Source organism: Hyla sarda, chromosome 8 (assembly GCF_029499605.1).
Source record: "Hyla sarda isolate aHylSar1 chromosome 8, aHylSar1.hap1, whole genome shotgun sequence".
In the NCBI taxonomy this organism is placed as follows: domain Eukaryota; kingdom Metazoa; phylum Chordata; class Amphibia; order Anura; family Hylidae; genus Hyla; species Hyla sarda.
This window is the reverse complement of record NC_079196.1, coordinates 117,657,635-117,679,393: the sequence shown is the minus strand read 5'-3', so window position 1 is coordinate 117,679,393 and position 21,759 is coordinate 117,657,635. Positions and strand designations below refer to the sequence as shown.

At 43.2% G+C, this 21,759-nt stretch overlaps 12 pseudogenes; all 12 read right to left on the bottom strand.

Moving 5' to 3' along the window:
* Positions 1–1,300: 1,300 nt before the first annotated feature.
* Positions 1,301–1,564, bottom strand: LOC130289845 (U2 spliceosomal RNA; annotated as a pseudogene).
* A 1,467-nt stretch (positions 1,565–3,031) lies between these two features.
* LOC130287348 (U2 spliceosomal RNA) lies at positions 3,032–3,295 on the bottom strand (annotated as a pseudogene).
* A 1,477-nt stretch (positions 3,296–4,772) lies between these two features.
* Positions 4,773–5,036, bottom strand: LOC130287347 (U2 spliceosomal RNA; annotated as a pseudogene).
* Positions 5,037–6,476: 1,440 nt separating this feature from the next.
* On the bottom strand, positions 6,477–6,737 carry LOC130287623 (U2 spliceosomal RNA; annotated as a pseudogene).
* A 1,464-nt stretch (positions 6,738–8,201) lies between these two features.
* On the bottom strand, positions 8,202–8,465 carry LOC130287345 (U2 spliceosomal RNA; annotated as a pseudogene).
* A 1,457-nt stretch (positions 8,466–9,922) lies between these two features.
* Positions 9,923–10,187, bottom strand: LOC130288742 (U2 spliceosomal RNA; annotated as a pseudogene).
* Positions 10,188–11,642: 1,455 nt separating this feature from the next.
* Positions 11,643–11,907, bottom strand: LOC130286715 (U2 spliceosomal RNA; annotated as a pseudogene).
* A 1,466-nt stretch (positions 11,908–13,373) lies between these two features.
* Positions 13,374–13,637, bottom strand: LOC130287344 (U2 spliceosomal RNA; annotated as a pseudogene).
* Positions 13,638–15,104: 1,467 nt separating this feature from the next.
* LOC130287343 (U2 spliceosomal RNA) lies at positions 15,105–15,368 on the bottom strand (annotated as a pseudogene).
* A 1,472-nt stretch (positions 15,369–16,840) lies between these two features.
* LOC130288345 (U2 spliceosomal RNA) lies at positions 16,841–17,106 on the bottom strand (annotated as a pseudogene).
* A 1,462-nt stretch (positions 17,107–18,568) lies between these two features.
* On the bottom strand, positions 18,569–18,833 carry LOC130288201 (U2 spliceosomal RNA; annotated as a pseudogene).
* A 1,468-nt stretch (positions 18,834–20,301) lies between these two features.
* On the bottom strand, positions 20,302–20,565 carry LOC130287342 (U2 spliceosomal RNA; annotated as a pseudogene).
* Between the last annotated feature and the right edge of the window lie 1,194 nt (positions 20,566–21,759).

Here is a 21,759-nt window from a genome sequence, read left to right as displayed (position 1 = left end):
ATCATCACTTAAAAAAAGGACAGGCGACCATTGCACTCTGATGGAGCATTTAGCAATGCAATCCATAGCCTGGCTTTTGCCTGAACCCCCATCACTCCTCCTCTTGCATATAAGACAATATTTCAGATCCGCATATGAAAACAACACGCCTACCTTTGTTGCACATAGCTGCCTGCCTGTCTCTAGTTACCCCACTGGCTGTAGCTGCGTCCCTTCCGACATGGAATAACACCATCTGTAACGATAAACTGAAAATTAACAGTATAAACCTGCATCATTTTGGACTCTGGTATTTGCTGAATCCGGGTGACCTGACAATCGATGGTGGTGCCGCTGGTGATTCTGGCCTTCTTGGAATCTGTTGGGCCTATGTGTTAGCTCACACATCACTTGGGTATCCATGGTAACTACCACAACATGGTCATCTGCAGTTTACATCTAGCCCGTGGCATTGAATGGCATTTTAAAAGTGCTAAGGGTCCTGGTGCAATAATCCTCCCATGAGGATCAGCCTCAACGGCTTTGTAGATTGCACTCATGTCAGCAACTCCATATACATTTTTTTTTCTTCATGCTTCTTTCTTCATCCTTTTTTCTTTCTGTCATTCAGACTTTCATTCATTCGATCTCTCTCACTCACTTGCTTTAACTCATTTGTTCTCACTCACTCACTCAATCACTCACTCACTCATTCACTCTCACTCACTCTCACTCTCTCACTCACTCGCTTACTAAGTCAGTCTCTCTCTCTCTCTCTCTCTTTTTCTTTTTATATATATTTTTTTCCGTCTTCTTCTTCTTCTTCTTCAGACACTGTCATAGCACTAATGCCTTTCCAATACCACCAGCAGATGGAGACACTCCATTGCAACATTGGTTGTGAGCGGCAGTTTCTAAAAACAAATGCCTCATGGCGGATTTCCCATCCATCAATGGATGGTAAATTTTGTTTTTATCATTCACTGACCACAGAAACCAATGCATGGTCAAGCAACAGCAATGACACACCCTTGTGTATAGGCATGAGACCCTCATGTCATTTAACAGGATTCAGCACCACCCACAAGACAGCTACCTGTCATGTCATGTCAAACCTGCACAGGTGTGCTAGATTATTATTATTTAGTTTTATTTTATTTTTTTACACCAATCAGTGTGCAAACATGGTCATTAAAACGCTAAATGAATAGACGTTCATAAACCAGTCAGTGCAACTCATCATTTTGGTCTCCAATTCTCAAACTCAAATTCTCACCCACGGAGGATTAAATGAGAATCTTTCTTGTTTAACACTGGAATGGGGTGGTGCACTGTTCACTACCCGAAGATACTGCCACATCGGGTCAATGCATAGGGCGACAGAAGAAAGCTTCCAAATCAGCTCCCTTTCTCAAAAATCCATTTAATTTATGGTCCCCAGATAGGGAACGTATGTATCAGTATGTGCTCACAAGTCACCCAAGTGCAAGTATTCACACAAAAAAAAACGTGCCTCAGGATGCGATCTGTCGCAAGATCCTTTCTTTTTTTACACTTGATCTAAGCCAAAAGGCCTAGAGGGGATAACCGGGAAAGGGGTGGACCCAACCATGTCCCCTTCATGAGCACTCACATTACTCATAGGAATGGAAGGAAGGCTGGCAGCCAACCAGACTCCCATACACTCTCTGGGTGGGTGGCAGTCAGCCACCCATACATACATACATACAGCACAGGCTAAACCCACATCATCACTTAAAAAAAGGACAGGCGACCATTGCACTCTGATGGAGCATTTAGCAATGCAATCCATAGCCTGGCTTTTGCCTGAACCCCCATCACTCCTCCTCTTGCATATAAGACAATATTTCAGATCTGCATATGAAAACAACACGCCTACCTTTGTTGCACATAGCTGCCTGCCTGTCTCTAGTTACCCCACTGGCTGTAGCTGCGTCCCTTCCGACATGGAATAACACCAACTGTAACGATAAACTGAAAATTAACAGTATAAACCTGCATCATTTTGGACTCTGGTATTTGCTGAATCCGGGTGACCTGACAATCGATGGTGGTGCCGCTGGTGATTCTGGCCTTCTTGGAATCTGTTGGGCCTATGTGTTAGCTCACACATCACTTGGGTATCCATGGTAACTACCACAACATGGTCATCTGCAGTTTACATCTAGCCCGTGGCATTGAATGGCATTTTAAAAGTGCTAAGGGTCCTGGTGCAATAATCCTCCCATGAGGATCAGCCTCAACGGCTTTGTAGATTGCACTCATGTCAGCAACTCCATATACATTTTTTTTTCTTCATGCTTCTTTCTTCATCCTTTTTTCTTTCTGTCATTCAGACTTTCATTCATTCGATCTCTCTCACTCACTTGCTTTAACTCATTTGTTCTCACTCACTCACTCACTCACTCAATCACTCACTCACTCATTCACTCTCACTCACTCTCACTCTCTCACTCACTCGCTCACTAAGTCAGTCTCTCTCTCTCTCTTTTTCTTTTTATATATATTTTTTTCCGTCTTCTTCTTCTTCTTCTTCTTCAGACCCTGTCATAGCACTAATGCCTTTCCAATACCACCAGCAGATGGAGACACTCCATTGCAACATTGGTTGTGAGCAGCAGTTTCTAAAAACAAATGCCTCATGGCGGATTTCCCATCCATCAATGGATGGTAAATTTTGTTTTTATCATTCACTGACCACAGAAACCAATGCATGGTCAAGCAACAGCAATGACACACCCTTGTGTATAGACATGAGACCCTCATGTCATTTAACAGGATTCAGCACCACCCACAAGACAGCTACCTGTCATGTCATGTCAAACCTGCACAGGTGTGCTAGATTATTATTATTTAGTTTTATTTTATTTTTTTACACCAATCAGTGTGCAAACATGGTCATTAAAACGCTAAATGAATAGACGTTCATAAACCAGTCAGTGTAACTCATCATTTTGGTCTCCAATTCTCAAACTCAAATTCTCACCCACGGAGGATTAAATGAGAATCTTTCTTGTTTAACACTGGAATGGGGTGGTGCACTGTTCACTACCCGAAGATACTGCCACATCGGGTCAATGCATAGGGCGACAGAAGCAAGCTTCCAAATCAGCTCCCTTTCTCAAAAATCCATTTAATTTATGGTCCCCAGATAGGGAACGTATGTATCAGTATGTGCTCACAAGTCACCCAAGTGCAAGTATTCACACAAAAAAAAACGTGCCTCAGGATGCGATCTGTCGCAAGATCCTTTCTTTTTTTACACTTGATCTAAGCCAAAAGGCCTAGAGGGGATAACCGGGAAAGGGGTGGACCCAACCATGTCCCCTTCATGAGCACTCACATTACTCATAGGAATGGAAGGAAGGCTGGCAGCCAACCAGACTCCCATACACTCTCTGGGTGGGTGGCAGTCAGCCACCCATACATACATACATACATACAGCACAGGCTAAACCCACATCATCACTTAAAAAAAGGACAGGCGACCATTGCACTCTGATGGAGCATTTAGCAATGCAATCCATAGCCTGGCTTTTGCCTGAACCCCCATCACTCCTCCTCTTGCATATAAGACAATATTTCAGATCTGCATATGAAAACAACACGTCTACCTTTGTTGCACATAGCTGCCTGCCTGTCTCTAGTTACCCCACTGGCTGTAGCTGCGTCCCTTCCGACATGGAATAACACCAACTGTAACGATAAACTGAAAATTAACAGTATAAACCTGCATCATTTTGGACTCTGGTATTTGCTGAATCCGGGTGACCTGACAATCGATGGTGGTGCCGCTGGTGATTCTGGCCTTCTTGGAATCTGTTGGGCCTATGTGTTAGCTCACACATCACTTGGGTATCCATGGTAACTACCACAACATGGTCATCTGCAGTTTACATCTAGCCCGTGGCATTGAATGGCATTTTAAAAGTGCTAAGGGTCCTGGTGCAATAATCCTCCCATGAGGATCAGCCTCAACGGCTTTGTAGATTGCACTCATGTCAGCAACTCCATATACATTTTTTTTTCTTCATGCTTCTTTCTTCATCCTTTTTTCTTTCTGTCATTCAGACTTTCATTCATTCGATCTCTCTCACTCACTTGCTTTAACTCATTTGTTCTCACTCACTCACTCACTCACTCAATCACTCACTCACTCATTCACTCTCACTCACTCTCACTCTCTCACTCACTCGCTCACTAAGTCAGTCTCTCTCTCTCTCTCTCTCTTTTTCTTTTTATATATATTTTTTTCCGTCTTCTTCTTCTTCTTCTTCTTCAGACCCTGTCATAGCACTAATGCCTTTCCAATACCACCAGCAGATGGAGACACTCCATTGCAACATTGGTTGTGAGCAGCAGTTTCTAAAAACAAATGCCTCATGGCGGATTTCCCATCCATCAATGGATGGTAAATTTTGTTTTTATCATTCACTGACCACAGAAACCAATGCATGGTCAAGCAACAGCAATGACACACCCTTGTGTATAGACATGAGACCCTCATGTCATTTAACAGGATTCAGCACCACCCACAAGACAGCTACCTGTCATGTCATGTCAAACCTGCACAGGTGTGCTAGATTATTATTATTTAGTTTTATTTTATTTTTTTACACCAATCAGTGTGCAAACATGGTCATTAAAACGCTAAATGAATAGACGTTCATAAACCAGTCAGTGCAACTCATCATTTTGGTCTCCAATTCTCAAACTCAAATTCTCACCCACGGAGGATTAAATGAGAATCTTTCTTGTTTAACACTGGAATGGGGTGGTGCACTGTTCACTACCCGAAGATACTGCCACATCGGGTCAATGCATAGGGCGACAGAAGCAAGCTTCCAAATCAGCTCCCTTTCTCAAAAATCCATTTAATTTATGGTCCCCAGATAGGGAACGTATGTATCAGTATGTGCTCACAAGTCACCCAAGTGCAAGTATTCACACAAAAAAAAACGTGCCTCAGGATGCGATCTGTCGCAAGATCCTTTCTTTTTTTACACTTGATCTAAGCCAAAAGGCCTAGAGGGGATAACCGGGAAAGGGGTGGACCCAACCATGTCCCCTTCATGAGCACTCACATTACTCATAGGAATGGAAGGAAGGCTGGCAGCCAACCAGACTCCCATACACTCTCTGGGTGGGTGGCAGTCAGCCACCCATACATACATACATACATACAGCACAGGCTAAACCCACATCATCACTTAAAAAAAGGACAGGCGACCATTGCACTCTGATGGAGCATTTAGCAATGCAATCCATAGCCTGGCTTTTGCCTGAACCCCCATCACTCCTCCTCTTGCATATAAGACAATATTTCAGATCTGCATATGAAAACAACACGCCTACCTTTGTTGCACATAGCTGCCTGCCTGTCTCTAGTTACCCCACTGGCTGTAGCTGCGTCCCTTCCGACATGGAATAACACCAACTGTAACGATAAACTGAAAATTAACAGTATAAACCTGCATAATTTTGGACTCTGGTATTTGCTGAATCCGGGTGACCTGACAATCGATGGTGGTGCCGCTGGTGATTCTGGCCTTCTTGGAATCTGTTGGGCCTATGTGTTAGCTCACACATCACTTGGGTATCCATGGTAACTACCACAACATGGTCATCTGCAGTTTACATCTAGCCCGTGGCATTGAATGGCATTTTAAAAGTGCTAAGGGTCCTGGTGCAATAATCCTCCCATGAGGATCAGCCTCAACGGCTTTGTAGATTGCACTCATGTCAGCAACTCCATATACATTTTTTTTTCTTCATGCTTCTTTCTTCATCCTTTTTTCTTTCTGTCATTCAGACTTTCATTCATTCGATCTCTCTCACTCACTTGCTTTAACTCATTTGTTCTCACTCACTCACTCACTCAATCACTCACTCACTCATTCACTCTCACTCACTCTCACTCTCTCACTCTCTCTCTCTTTTTCTTTTTATATATATTTTTTTCCGTCTTCTTCTTCTTCTTCTTCAGACCCTGTCATAGCACTAATGCCTTTCCAATACCACCAGCAGATGGAGACACTCCATTGCAACATTGGTTGTGAGCAGCAGTTTCTAAAAACAAATGCCTCATGGCGGATTTCCCATCCATCAATGGATGGTAAATTTTGTTTTTATCATTCACTGACCACAGAAACCAATGCATGGTCAAGCAACAGCAATGACACACCCTTGTGTATAGGCATGAGACCCTCATGTCATTTAAAAGGATTCAGCACCACCCACAAGACAGCTACCTGTCATGTCATGTCAAACCTGCACAGGTGTGCTAGATTATTATTATTTAGTTTTATTTTATTTTTTTACACCAATCAGTGTGCAAACATGGTCATTAAAACGCTAAATGAATAGACGTTCATAAACCAGTCAGTGCAACTCATCATTTTGGTCTCCAATTCTCAAACTCAAATTCTCACCCACGGAGGATTAAATGAGAATCTTTCTTGTTTAACACTGGAATGGGGTGGTGCACTGTTCACTACCCGAAGATACTGCCACATCGGGTCAATGCATAGGGCGACAGAAGCAAGCTTCCAAATCAGCTCCCTTTCTCAAAAATCCATTTAATTTATGGTCCCCAGATAGGGAACATATGTATCAGTATGTGCTCACAAGTCACCCAAGTGCAAGTATTCACTCAAAAAAAAACGTGCCTCAGGATGCGATCTGTCGCATCCTTTCTTTTTTTACACTTGATCTAAGCCAAAAGGCCTAGAGGGGATAACCGGGAAAGGGGTGGACCCAACCATGTCCCCTTCATGAGCACTCACATTACTCATAGGAATGGAAGGAAGGCTGGCAGCCAACCAGACTCCCATACACTCTCTGGGTGGGTGGCAGTCAGCCACCCATACATACATACATACAGCACAGGCTAAACCCACATCATCACTTAAAAAAAGGACAGGCGACCATTGCACTCTGATGGAGCATTTAGCAATGCAATCCATAGCCTGGCTTTTGCCTGAACCCCCATCACTCCTCCTCTTGCATATAAGACAATATTTCAGATCTGCATATGAAAACAACACGCCTACCTTTGTTGCACATAGCTGCCTGCCTGTCTCTAGTTACCCCACTGGCTGTAGCTGCGTCCCTTCCGACATGGAATAACACCAACTGTAACGATAAACTGAAAATTAACAGTATAAACCTGCATCATTTTGGACTCTGGTATTTGCTGAATCCGGGTGACCTGACAATCGATGGTGGTGCCGCTGGTGATTCTGGCCTTCTTGGAATCTGTTGGGCCTATGTGTTAGCTCACACATCACTTGGGTATCCATGGTAACTACCACAACATGGTCATCTGCAGTTTACATCTAGCCCGTGGCATTGAATGGCATTTTAAAAGTGCTAAGGGTCCTGGTGCAATAATCCTCCCATGAGGATCAGCCTCAACGGCTTTGTAGATTGCACTCATGTCAGCAACTCCATATACATTTTTTTTTCTTCATGCTTCTTTCTTCATCCTTTTTTCTTTCTGTCATTCAGACTTTCATTCATTCGATCTCTCTCACTCACTTGCTTTAACTCATTTGTTCTCACTCACTCACTCACTCAATCACTCACTCACTCATTCACTCTCACTCACTCTCACTCTCTCACTCACTCGCTCACTAAGTCAGTCTCTCTCTCTCTCTCTCTTTTTCTTTTTATATATATTTTTTTCCGTCTTCTTCTTCTTCTTCTTCAGACCCTGTCATAGCACTAATGCCTTTCCAATACCACCAGAAGATGGAGACACTCCATTGCAACATTGGTTGTGAGCAGCAGTTTCTAAAAACAAATGCCTCATGGCGGATTTCCCATCCATCAATGGATGGTAAATTTTGTTTTTATCATTCACTGACCACAGAAACCAATGCATGGTCAAGCAACAGCAATGACACACCCTTGTGTATAGGCATGAGACCCTCATGTCATTTAACAGGATTCAGCACCACCCACAAGACAGCTACCTGTCATGTCATGTCAAACCTGCACAGGTGTGCTAGATTATTATTATTTAGTTTTATTTTATTTTTTTACACCAATCAGTGTGCAAACATGGTCATTAAAACGCTAAATGAATAGACGTTCATAAACCAGTCAGTGCAACTCATCATTTTGGTCTCCAATTCTCAAACTCAAATTCTCACCCACGGAGGATTAAATGAGAATCTTTCTTGTTTAACACTGGAATGGGGTGGTGCACTGTTCACTACCCGAAGATACTGCCACATCGGGTCAATGCATAGGGCGACAGAAGCAAGCTTCCAAATCAGCTCCCTTTCTCAAAAATCCATTTAATTTATGGTCCCCAGATAGGGAACGTATGTATCAGTATGTGCTCACAAGTCACCCAAGTGCAAGTATTCACACAAAAAAAAACGTGCCTCAGGATGCGATCTGTCGCAAGATCCTTTCTTTTTTTACACTTGATCTAAGCCAAAAGGCCTAGAGGGGATAACCGGGAAAGGGGTGGACCCAACCATGTCCCCTTCATGAGCACTCACATTACTCATAGGAATGGAAGGAAGGCTGGCAGCCAACCAGACTCCCATACACTCTCTGGGTGGGTGGCAGTCAGCCACCCATACATACATACATACAGCACAGGCTAAACCCACATCATCACTTAAAAAAAGGACAGGCGACCATTGCACTCTGATGGAGCATTTAGCAATGCAATCCATAGCCTGGCTTTTGCCTGAACCCCCATCACTACTCCTCTTGCATATAAGACAATATTTCAGATCTGCATATGAAAACAACACGCCTACCTTTGTTGCACATAGCTGCCTGCCTGTCTCTAGTTACCCCACTGGCTGTAGCTGCGTCCCTTCCGACATGGAATAACACCAACTGTAACGATAAACTGAAAATTAACAGTATAAACCTGCATCATTTTGGACTCTGGTATTTGCTGAATCCGGGTGACCTGACAATCGATGGTGGTGCCGCTGGTGATTCTGGCCTTCTTGGAATCTGTTGGGCCTATGTGTTAGCTCACACATCACTTGGGTATCCATGGTAACTACCACAACATGGTCATCTGCAGTTTACATCTAGCCCGTGGCATTGAATGGCATTTTAAAAGTGCTAAGGGTCCTGGTGCAATAATCCTCCCATGAGGATCAGCCTCAACGGCTTTGTAGATTGCACTCATGTCAGCAACTCCATATACATTTTTTTTTCTTCATGCTTCTTTCTTCATCCTTTTTTCTTTCTGTCATTCAGACTTTCATTCATTCGATCTCTCTCACTCACTTGCTTTAACTCATTTGTTCTCACTCACTCACTCACTCACTCATTCACTCTCACTCACTCTCACTCTCTCACTCACTCGCTCACTAAGTCAGTCTCTCTCTCTCTCTTTTTCTTTTTATATATATTTTTTTCCGTCTTCTTCTTCTTCTTCTTCTTCTTCTTCAGACCCTGTCATAGCACTAATGCCTTTCCAATACCACCAGCAGATGGAGACACTCCATTGCAACATTGGTTGTGAGCAGCAGTTTCTAAAAACAAATGCCTCATGGCGGATTTCCCATCCATCAATGGATGGTAAATTTTGTTTTTATCATTCACTGACCACAGAAACCAATGCATGGTCAAGCAACAGCAATGACACACCCTTGTGTATAGGCATGAGACCCTCATGTCATTTAACAGGATTCAGCACCACCCACAAGACAGCTACCTGTCATGTCATGTCAAACCTGCACAGGTGTGCTAGATTATTATTATTTAGTTTTATTTTATTTTTTTACACCAATCAGTGTGCAAACATGGTCATTAAAACGCTAAATGAATAGACGTTCATAAACCAGTCAGTGCAACTCATCATTTTGGTCTCCAATTCTCAAACTCAAATTCTCACCCACGGAGGATTAAATGAGAATCTTTCTTGTTTAACACTGGAATGGGGTGGTGCACTGTTCACTACCCGAAGATACTGCCACATCGGGTCAATGCATAGGGTGACAGAAGCAAGCTTCCAAATCAGCTCCCTTTCTCAAAAATCCATTTAATTTATGGTCCCCAGATAGGGAACGTATGTATCAGTATGTGCTCACAAGTCACCCAAGTGCAAGTATTCACACAAAAAAAAAATGTGCCTCAGGATGCGATCTGTCACAAGATCCTTTCTTTTTTTACACTTGATCTAAGCCAAAAGGCCTAGAGGGGATAACCGGGAAAGGGGTGGACCGAACCATGTCCCCTTCATGAGCACTCACATTACTCATAGGAATGGAAGGAAGGCTGGCAGCCAACCAGACTCCCATACACTCTCTGGGTGGGTGGCAGTCAGCCACCCATACATACATACATACATACAGCACAGGCTAAACCCACATCATCACTTAAAAAAAGGACAGGCGACCATTGCACTCTGATGGAGCATTTAGCAATGCAATCCATAGCCTGGCTTTTGCCTGAACCCCCATCACTACTCCTCTTGCATATAAGACAATATTTCAGATCTGCATATGAAAACAACACGCCTACCTTTGTTGCACATAGCTGCCTGCCTGTCTCTAGTTACCCCACTGGCTGTAGCTGCGTCCCTTCCAACATGGAATAACACCAACTGTAACGATAAACTGAAAATTAACAGTATAAACCTGCATCATTTTGGACTCTGGTATTTGCTGAATCCGGGTGACCTGACAATCGATGGTGGTGCCGCTGGTGATTCTGGCCTTCTTGGAATCTGTTGGGCCTATGTGTTAGCTCACACATCACTTGGGTATCCATGGTAACTACCACAACATGGTCATCTGCAGTTTACATCTAGCCCGTGGCATTGAATGGCATTTTAAAAGTGCTAAGGGTCCTGGTGCAATAATCCTCCCATGAGGATCAGCCTCAACGGCTTTGTAGATTACACTCATGTCAGCAACTCCATATACATTTTTTTTTCTTCATGCTTCTTTCTTCATCCTTTTTTCTTTCTGTCATTCAGACTTTCATTCATTCGATCTCTCTCACTCACTTGCTTTAACTCATTTGTTCTCACTCACTCACTCACTCACTCATTCACTCTCACTCACTCTCACTCTCTCACTCACTCGCTCACTAAGTCAGTCTCTCTCTCTCTCTTTTTCTTTTTATATATATTTTTTTCCGTCTTCTTCTTCTTCTTCTTCTTCAGACCCTGTCATAGCACTAATGCCTTTCCAATACCACCAGCAGATGGAGACACTCCATTGCAACATTGGTTGTGAGCAGCAGTTTCTAAAAACAAATGCCTCATGGCGGATTTCCCATCCATCAATGGATGGTAAATTTTGTTTTTATCATTCACTGACCACAGAAACCAATGCATGGTCAAGCAACAGCAATGACACACCCTTGTGTATAGGCATGAGACCCTCATGTCATTTAACAGGATTCAGCACCACCCACAAGACAGCTACCTGTCATGTCATGTCAAACCTGCACAGGTGTGCTAGATTATTATTATTTAGTTTTATTTTATTTTTTTACACCAATCAGTGTGCAAACATGGTCATTAAAACGCTAAATGAATAGACGTTCATAAACCAGTCAGTGCAACTCATCATTTTGGTCTCCAATTCTCAAACTCAAATTCTCACCCACGGAGGATTAAATGAGAATCTTTCTTGTTTAACACTGGAATGGGGTGGTGCACTGTTCACTACCCGAAGATACTGCCACATCGGGTCAATGCATAGGGCGACAGAAGCAAGCTTCCAAATCAGCTCCCTTTCTCAAAAATCCATTTAATTTATGGTCCCCAGATAGGGAACGTATGTATCAGTATGTGCTCACAAGTCACCCAAGTGCAAGTATTCACACAAAAAAAAAACGTGCCTCAGGATGCGATCTGTCACAAGATCCTTTCTTTTTTTACACTTGATCTAAGCCAAAAGGCCTAGAGGGGATAACCGGGAAAGGGGTGGACCGAACCATGTCCCCTTCATGAGCACTCACATTACTCATAGGAATGGAAGGAAGGCTGGCAGCCAACCAGACTCCCATACACTCTCTGGGTGGGTGGCAGTCAGCCACCCATACATACATACATACATACAGCACAGGCTAAACCCACATCATCACTTAAAAAAAGGACAGGCGACCATTGCACTCTGATGGAGCATTTAGCAATGCAATCCATAGCCTGGCTTTTGCCTGAACCCCCATCACTCCTCCTCTTGCATATAAGACAATATTTCAGATCTGCATATGAAAACAACACGCCTACCTTTGTTGCACATAGCTGCCTGCCTGTCTCTAGTTACCCCACTGGCTGTAGCTGCGTCCCTTCCAACATGGAATAACACCAACTGTAACGATAAACTGAAAATTAACAGTATAAACCTGCATCATTTTGGACTCTGGTATTTGCTGAATCCGGGTGACCTGACAATCGATGGTGGTGCCGCTGGTGATTCTGGCCTTCTTGGAATCTGTTGGGCCTATGTGTTAGCTCACACATCACTTGGGTATCCATGGTAACTACCACAACATGGTCATCTGCAGTTTACATCTAGCCCGTGGCATTGAATGGCATTTTAAAAGTGCTAAGGGTCCTGGTGCAATAATCCTCCCATGAGGATCAGCCTCAACGGCTTTGTAGATTGCACTCATGTCAGCAACTCCATATACATTTTTTTTTCTTCATGCTTCTTTCTTCATCCTTTTTTCTTTCTGTCATTCAGACTTTCATTCATTCGATCTCTCTCACTCACTTGCTTTAACTCATTTGTTCTCACTCACTCACTCACTCAATCACTCACTCACTCATTCACTCTCACTCACTCTCACTCTCTCACTCACTCGCTCACTAAGTCAGTCTCTCTCTCTCTCTCTTTTTCTTTTTATATATATTTTTTTCCGTCTTCTTCTTCTTCTTCTTCAGACCCTGTCATAGCACTAATGCCTTTCCAATACCACCAGCAGATGGAGACACTCCATTGCAACATTGGTTGTGAGCAGCAGTTTCTAAAAACAAATGCCTCATGGCGGATTTCCCATCCATCAATGGATGGTAAATTTTGTTTTTATCATTCACTGACCACAGAAACCAATGCATGGTCAAGCAACAGCAATGACACACCCTTGTGTATAGGCATGAGACCCTCATGTCATTTAACAGGATTCAGCACCACCCACAAGACAGCTATCTGTCATGTCATGTCAAACCTGCACAGGTGTGCTAGATTATTATTATTTAGTTTTATTTTATTTTTTTACACCAATCAGTGTGCAAACATGGTCATTAAAACGCTAAATGAATAGACGTTCATAAACCAGTCAGTGCAACTCATCATTTTGGTCTCCAATTCTCAAACTCAAATTCTCACCCACGGAGGATTAAATGAGAATCTTTCTTGTTTAACACTGGAATGGGGTGGTGCACTGTTCACTACCCGAAGATACTGCCACATCGGGTCAATGCATAGGGCGACAGAAGCAAGCTTCCAAATCAGCTCCCTTTCTCAAAAATCCATTTAATTTATGGTCCCCAGATAGGGAACGTATGTATCAGTATGTGCTCACAAGTCACCCAAGTGCAAGTATTCACACAAAAAAAAACGTGCCTCAGGATGCGATCTGTCGCAAGATCCTTTCTTTTTTTACACTTGATCTAAGCCAAAAGGCCTAGAGGGGATAACCGGGAAAGGGGTGGACCCAACCATGTCCCCTTCATGAGCACTCACATTACTCATAGGAATGGAAGGAAGGCTGGCAGCCAACCAGACTCCCATACACTCTCTGGGTGGGTGGCAGTCAGCCACCCATACATACATACATACAGCACAGGCTAAACCCACATCATCACTTAAAAAAAGGACAGGCGACCATTGCACTCTGATGGAGCATTTAGCAATGCAATCCATAGCCTGGCTTTTGCCTGAACCCCCATCACTACTCCTCTTGCATATAAGACAATATTTCAGATCTGCATATGAAAACAACACGCCTACCTTTGTTGCACATAGCTGCCTGCCTGTCTCTAGTTACCCCACTGGCTGTAGCTGCGTCCCTTCCGACATGGAATAACACCAACTGTAACGATAAACTGAAAATTAACAGTATAAACCTGCATCATTTTGGACTCTGGTATTTGCTGAATCCGGGTGACCTGACAATCGATGGTGGTGCCGCTGGTGATTCTGGCCTTCTTGGAATCTGTTGGGCCTATGTGTTAGCTCACACATCACTTGGGTATCCATGGTAACTACCACAACATGGTCATCTGCAGTTTACATCTAGCCCGTGGCATTGAATGGCATTTTAAAAGTGCTAAGGGTCCTGGTGCAATAATCCTCCCATGAGGATCAGCCTCAACGGCTTTGTAGATTGCACTCATGTCAGCAACTCCATATACATTTTTTTTTCTTTATGCTTCTTTCTTCATCCTTTTTTCTTTCTGTCATTCAGACTTTCATTCATTCGATCTCTCTCACTCACTTGCTTTAACTCATTTGTTCTCACTCACTCACTCACTCAATCACTCACTCACTCATTCACTCTCACTCACTCTCACTCTCTCACTCACTCGCTCACTAAGTCAGTCTCTCTCTCTCTCTCTCTTTTTCTTTTTATATATATTTTTTTCCGTCTTCTTCTTCTTCTTCTTCTTCAGACCCTGTCATAGCACTAATGCCTTTCCAATACCACCAGCAGATGGAGACACTCCATTGCAACATTGGTTGTGAGCAGCAGTTTCTAAAAACAAATGCCTCATGGCGGATTTCCCATCCATCAATGGATGGTAAATTTTGTTTTTATCATTCACTGACCACAGAAACCAATGCATGGTCAAGCAACAGCAATGACACACCCTTGTGTATAGGCATGAGACCCTCATGTCATTTAACAGGATTCAGCACCACCCACAAGACAGCTACCTGTCATGTCATGTCAAACCTGCACAGGTGTGCTAGATTATTATTATTTAGTTTTATTTTATTTTTTTACACCAATCAGTGTGCAAACATGGTCATTAAAACGCTAAATGAATAGACGTTCATAAACCAGTCAGTGCAACTCATCATTTTGGTCTCCAATTCTCAAACTCAAATTCTCACCCACGGAGGATTAAATGAGAATCTTTCTTGTTTAACACTGGAATGGGGTGGTGCACTGTTCACTACCCGAAGATACTGCCACATCGGGTCAATGCATAGGGCGACAGAAGCAAGCTTCCAAATCAGCTCCCTTTCTCAAAAATCCATTTAATTTATGGTCCCCAGATAGGGAACGTATGTATCAGTATGTGCTCACAAGTCACCCAAGTGCAAGTATTCACACAAAAAAAAACGTGCCTCAGGATGCGATCTGTCGCAAGATCCTTTCTTTTTTTACACTTGATCTAAGCCAAAAGGCCTAGAGGGGATAACCGGGAAAGGGGTGGACCCAACCATGTCCCCTTCATGAGCACTCACATTACTCATAGGAATGGAAGGAAGGCTGGCAGCCAACCAGACTCCCATACACTCTCTGGGTGGGTGGCAGTCAGCCACCCATACATACATACATACATACAGCACAGGCTAAACCCACATCATCACTTAAAAAAAGGACAGGCGACCATTGCACTCTGATGGAGCATTTAGCAATGCAATCCATAGCCTGGCTTTTGCCTGAACCCCCATCACTCCTCCTCTTGCATATAAGACAATATTTCAGATCTGCATATGAAAACAACACGCCTACCTTTGTTGCACATAGCTGCCTGCCTGTCTCTAGTTACCCCACTGGCTGTAGCTGCGTCCCTTCCGACATGGAATAACACCAACTGTAACGATAAACTGAAAATTAACAGTATAAACCTGCATCATTTTGGACTCTGGTATTTGCTGAATCCGGGTGACCTGACAATCGATGGTGGTGCCGCTGGTGATTCTGGCCTTCTTGGAATCTGTTGGGCCTATGTGTTAGCTCACACATCACTTGGGTATCCATGGTAACTACCACAACATGGTCATCTGCAGTTTACATCTAGCCCGTGGCATTGAATGGCATTTTAAAAGTGCTAAGGGTCCTGGTGCAATAATCCTCCCATGAGGATCAGCCTCAACGGCTTTGTAGATTGCACTCATGTCAGCAACTCCATATACATTTTTTTTTCTTCATGCTTCTTTCTTCATCCTTTTTTCTTTCTGTCATTCAGACTTTCATTCATTCGATCTCTCTCACTCACTTGCTTTAACTCATTTGTTCTCACTCACTCACTCACTCACTCAATCACTCACTCACTCATTCACTCTCACTCACTCTCACTCTCTCACTCACTCGCTCACTAAGTCAGTCTCTCTCTCTCTCTCTCTTTTTCTTTTTATATATATTTTTTTCCGTCTTCTTCTTCTTCTTCTTCAGACCCTGTCATAGCACTAATGCCTTTCCAATACCACCAGCAGATGGAGACACTCCATTGCAACATTGGTTGTGAGCAGCAGTTTCTAAAAACAAATGCCTCATGGCGGATTTCCCATCCATCAATGGATGGTAAATTTTGTTTTTATCATTCACTGACCACAGAAACCAATGCATGGTCAAGCAACAGCAATGGCACACCCTTGTGTATAGGCATGAGACCCTCATGTCATTTAACAGGATTCAGCACCACCCACAAGACAGCTACCTGTCATGTCATGTCAAACCTGCACAGGTGTGCTAGATTATTATTATTTAGTTTTATTTTATTTTTTTACACCAATCAGTGTGCAAACATGGTCATTAAAACGCTAAATGAATAGACGTTCATAAACCAGTCAGTGCAACTCATCATTTTGGTCTCCAATTCTCAAACTCAAATTCTCACCCACGGAGGATTAAATGAGAATCTTTCTTGTTTAACACTGGAATGGGGTGGTGCACTGTTCACTACCCGAAGATACTGCCACATCGGGTCAATGCATAGGGCGACAGAAGCAAGCTTCCAAATCAGCTCCCTTTCTCAAAAATCCATTTAATTTATGGTCCCCAGATAGGGAACGTATGTATCAGTATGTGCTCACAAGTCACCCAAGTGCAAGTATTCACACAAAAAAAAAAACGTGCCTCAGGATGCGATCTGTCGCAAGATCCTTTCTTTTTTTACACTTGATCTAAGCCAAAAGGCCTAGAGGGGATAACCGGGAAAGGGGTGGACCCAACCATGTCCCCTTCATGAGCACTCACATTACTCATAGGAATGGAAGGAAGGCTGGCAGCCAACCAGCCTCCCATACACTTTCTGGGTGGGTGGCAGTCAGCCACCCATACATACATACAGCACAGGCTAAACCCACATCATCACTTAAAAAAAGGACAGGCGACCATTGCACTCTGATGGAGCATTTAGCAATGCAATCCATAGCCTGGCTTTTGCCTGAACCCCCATCACTCCTCCTCTTGCATATAAGACAATATTTCAGATCTGCATATGAAAACAACACGCCTACCTTTGTTGCACATAGCTGCCTGCCTGTCTCTAGTTACCCCACTGGCTGTAGCTGCGTCCCTTCCGACATGGAATAACACCAAATGTAACGATAAACTGAAAATTAACAGTATAAACCTGCATCATTTTGGACTCTGGTATTTGCTGAATCCGGGTGACCTGACAATCGATGGTGGTGCCGCTGGTGATTCTGGCCTTCTTGGAATCTGTTGGGCCTATGTGTTAGCTCACACATCACTTGGGTATCCATGGTAACTACCACAACATGGTCATCTGCAGTTTACATCTAGCCCGTGGCATTGAATGGCATTTTAAAAGTGCTAAGGGTCCTGGTGCAATAATCCTCCCATGAGGATCAGCCTCAACGGCTTTGTAGATTGCACTCATGTCAGCAACTCCATATACATTTTTTTTTCTTCATGCTTCTTTCTTCATCCTTTTTTCTTTCTGTCATTCAGACTTTCATTCATTCGATCTCTCTCACTCACTTGCTTTAACTCATTTGTTCTCACTCACTCACTCACTCACTCACTCAATCACTCACTCACTCATTCACTCTCACTCACTCTCACTCTCTCACTCACTCGCTCACTAAGTCAGTCTCTCTCTCTCTCTCTCTTTTTCTTTTGATATATATTTTTTTCCGTCTTCTTCTTCTTCAGACCCTGTCATAGCACTAATGCCTTTCCAATACCACCAGCAGATGGAGACACTCCATTGCAACATTGGTTGTGAGCAGCAGTTTCTAAAAACAAATGCCTCATGGCGGATTTCCCATCCATCAATGGATGGTAAATTTTGTTTTTATCATTCACTGACCACAGAAACCAATGCATGGTCAAGCAACAGCAATGACACACCCTTGTGTATAGGCATGAGACCCTCATGTCATTTAACAGGATTCAGCACCACCCACAAGACAGCTACCTGTCATGTCATGTCAAACCTGCACAGGTGTGCTAGATTATTATTATTTAGTTTTATTTTATTTTTTTACACCAATCAGTGTGCAAACATGGTCATTAAAACGCTAAATGAATAGACGTTCATAAACCAGTCAGTGCAACTCATCATTTTGGTCTCCAATTCTCAAACTCAAATTCTCACCCACGGAGGATTAAATGAGAATCTTTCTTGTTTAACACTGGAATGGGGTGGTGCACTGTTCACTACCCGAAGATACTGCCACATCGGGTCAATGCATAGGGCGACAGAAGCAAGCTTCCAAATCAGCTCCCTTTCTCAAAAATCCATTTAATTTATGGTCCCCAGATAGGGAACGTATGTATCAGTATGTGCTCACAAGTCACCCAAGTGCAAGTATTCACACAAAAAAAAACCGTGCCTCAGGATGCGATCTGTCGCAAGATCCTTTCTTTTTTTACACTTGATCTAAGCCAAAAGGCCTAGAGGGGATAACCGGGAAAGGGGTGGACCCAACCATGTCCCCTTCATGAGCACTCACATTACTCATAGGAATGGAAGGAAGGCTGGCAGCCAACCAGACTCCCATACACTCTCTGGGTGGGTGGCAGTCAGCCACCCATACATACATACATACAGCACAGGCTAAACCCACATCATCACTTAAAAAAAGGACAGGCGACCATTGCACTCTGATGGAGCATTTAGCAATGCAATCCATAGCCTGGCTTTTGCCTGAACCCCCATCACTCCTCCTCTTGCATATAAGACAATATTTCAGATCTGCATATGAAAACAACACGCCTACCTTTGTTGCACATAGCTGCCTGCCTGTCTCTAGTTACCCCACTGGCTGTAGCTGCGTCCCTTCCGACATGGAATAACACCAACTGTAACGATAAACTGAAAATTAACAGTATAAACCTGCATCATTTTGGACTCTGGTATTTGCTGAATCCGGGTGACCTGACAATCGATGGTGGTGCCGCTGGTGATTCTGGCCTTCTTGGAATCTGTTGGGCCTATGTGTTAGCTCACACATCACTTGGGTATCCATGGTAACTACCACAACATGGTCATCTGCAGTTTACATCTAGCCCGTGGCATTGAATGGCATTTTAAAAGTGCTAAGGGTCCTGGTGCAATAATCCTCCCATGAGGATCAGCCTCAACGGCTTTGTAGATTGCACTCATGTCAGCAACTCCATATACATTTTTTTTTCTTCATGCTTCTTTCTTCATCCTTTTTTCTTTCTGTCATTCAGACTTTTATTCATTCGATCTCTCTCACTCACTTGCTTTAACTCATTTGTTCTCACTCACTCACTCACTCAATCACTCACTCACTCATTCACTCTCACTCACTCTCACTCTCTCACTCACTCGCTCACTAAGTCAGTCTCTCTCTCTCTCTCTTTTTCTTTTTATATATATTTTTTTCCGTCTTCTTCTTCTTCTTCTTCTACTTCAGACCCTGTCATAGCACTAATGCCTTTCCAATACCACCAGCAGATGGAGACACTCCATTGCAACATTGGTTGTGAGCAGCAGTTTCTAAAAACAAATGCCTCATGGCGGATTTCCCATCCATCAATGGATGGTAAATTTTGTTTTTATCATTCACTGACCACAGAAACCAATGCATGGTCAAGCAACAGCAATGACACACCCTTGTGTATAGGCATGAGACCCTCATGTCATTTAACAGGATTCAGCACCACCCACAAGACAGCTACCTGTCATGTCATGTCAAACCTGCACAGGTGTGCTAGATTATTATTATTTAGTTTTATTTTATTTTTTTACACCAATCAGTGTGCAAACATGGTCATTAAAACGCTAAATGAATAGACGTTCATAAACCAGTCAGTGCAACTCATCATTTTGGTCTCCAATTCTCAAACTCAAATTCTCACCCACGGAGGATTAAATGAGAATCTTTCTTGTTTAACACTGGAATGGGGTGGTGCACTGTTCACTACCCGAAGATACTGCCACATCGGGTCAATGCATAGGGCGACAGAAGCAAGCTTCCAAATCAGCTCCCTTTCTCAAAAATCCATTTAATTTATGGTCCCCAGATAGGGAACGTATGTATCAGTATGTGCTCACAAGTCACCCAAGTGCAAGTATTCACACAAAAAAAAACGTGCCTCAGGATGCGATCTGTCGCAAGATCCTTTCTTTTTTTACACTTGATCTAAGCCAAAAGGCCTAGAGGGGATAACCGGGAAAGGGGTGGACCCAACCATGTCCCCTTCATGAGCACTCACATTACTCATAGGAATGGAAGGAAGGCTGGCAGCCAACCAGACTCCCATACACTCTCTGGGTGGGTGGCAGTCAGCCACCCATACATACATACATACAGCACAGGCTAAACCCACATCATCACTTAAAAAAAGGACAGGCGACCATTGCACTCTGATGGAGCATTTAGCAATGCAATCCATAGCCTGGCTTTTGCCTGAACCCCCATCACTCCTCCTCTTGCATATAAGACAATATTTCAGATCTGCATATGAAAACAACACGCCTACCTTTGTTTCACATAGCTGCCTGCCTGTCTCTAGTTACCCCACTGGCTGTAGCTGCGTCCCTTCCGACATGGAATAACACCAACTGTAACGATAAACTGAAAATTAACAGTATAAACCTACATCATTTTGGACTCTGGTATTTGCTGAATCCGGGTGACCTGACAATCGATGGTGGTGCCGCTGGTGATTCTGGCCTTCTTGGAATCTGTTGGGCCTATGTGTTAGCTCACACATCACTTGGGTATCCATGGTAACTACCACAACATGGTCATCTGCAGTTTACATCTAGCCCGTGGCATTGAATGGCATTTTAAAAGTGCTAAGGGTCCTGGTGCAATAATCCTCCCATGAGGATCAGCCTCAACGGCTTTGTAGATTGCACTCATGTCAGCAACTCCATATACATTTTTTTTTCTTCATGCTTCTTTCTTCATCCTTTTTTCTTTCTGTCATTCAGACTTTCATTCATTCGATCTCTCTCACTCACTTGCTTTAACTCATTTGTTCTCACTCACTCACTCACTCACTCAATCACTCACTCACTCATTCACTCTCACTCACTCTCACTCTCTCACTCACTCGCTCACTAAGTCAGTCTCTCTCTCTCTCTCTTTTTCTTTTTATATATATTTTTTTCCGTCTTCTTCTTCTTCTTCTTCAGACCCTGTCATAGCACTAATGCCTTTCCAATACCACCAGCAGATGGAGACACTCCATTGCAACATTGGTTGTGAGCAGCAGTTTCTAAAAACAAATGCCTCATGGCGGATTTCCCATCCATCAATGGATGGTAAATTTTGTTTTTATCATTCACTGACCACAGAAACCAATGCATGGTCAAGCAACAGCAATGACACACCCTTGTGTATAGGCATGAGA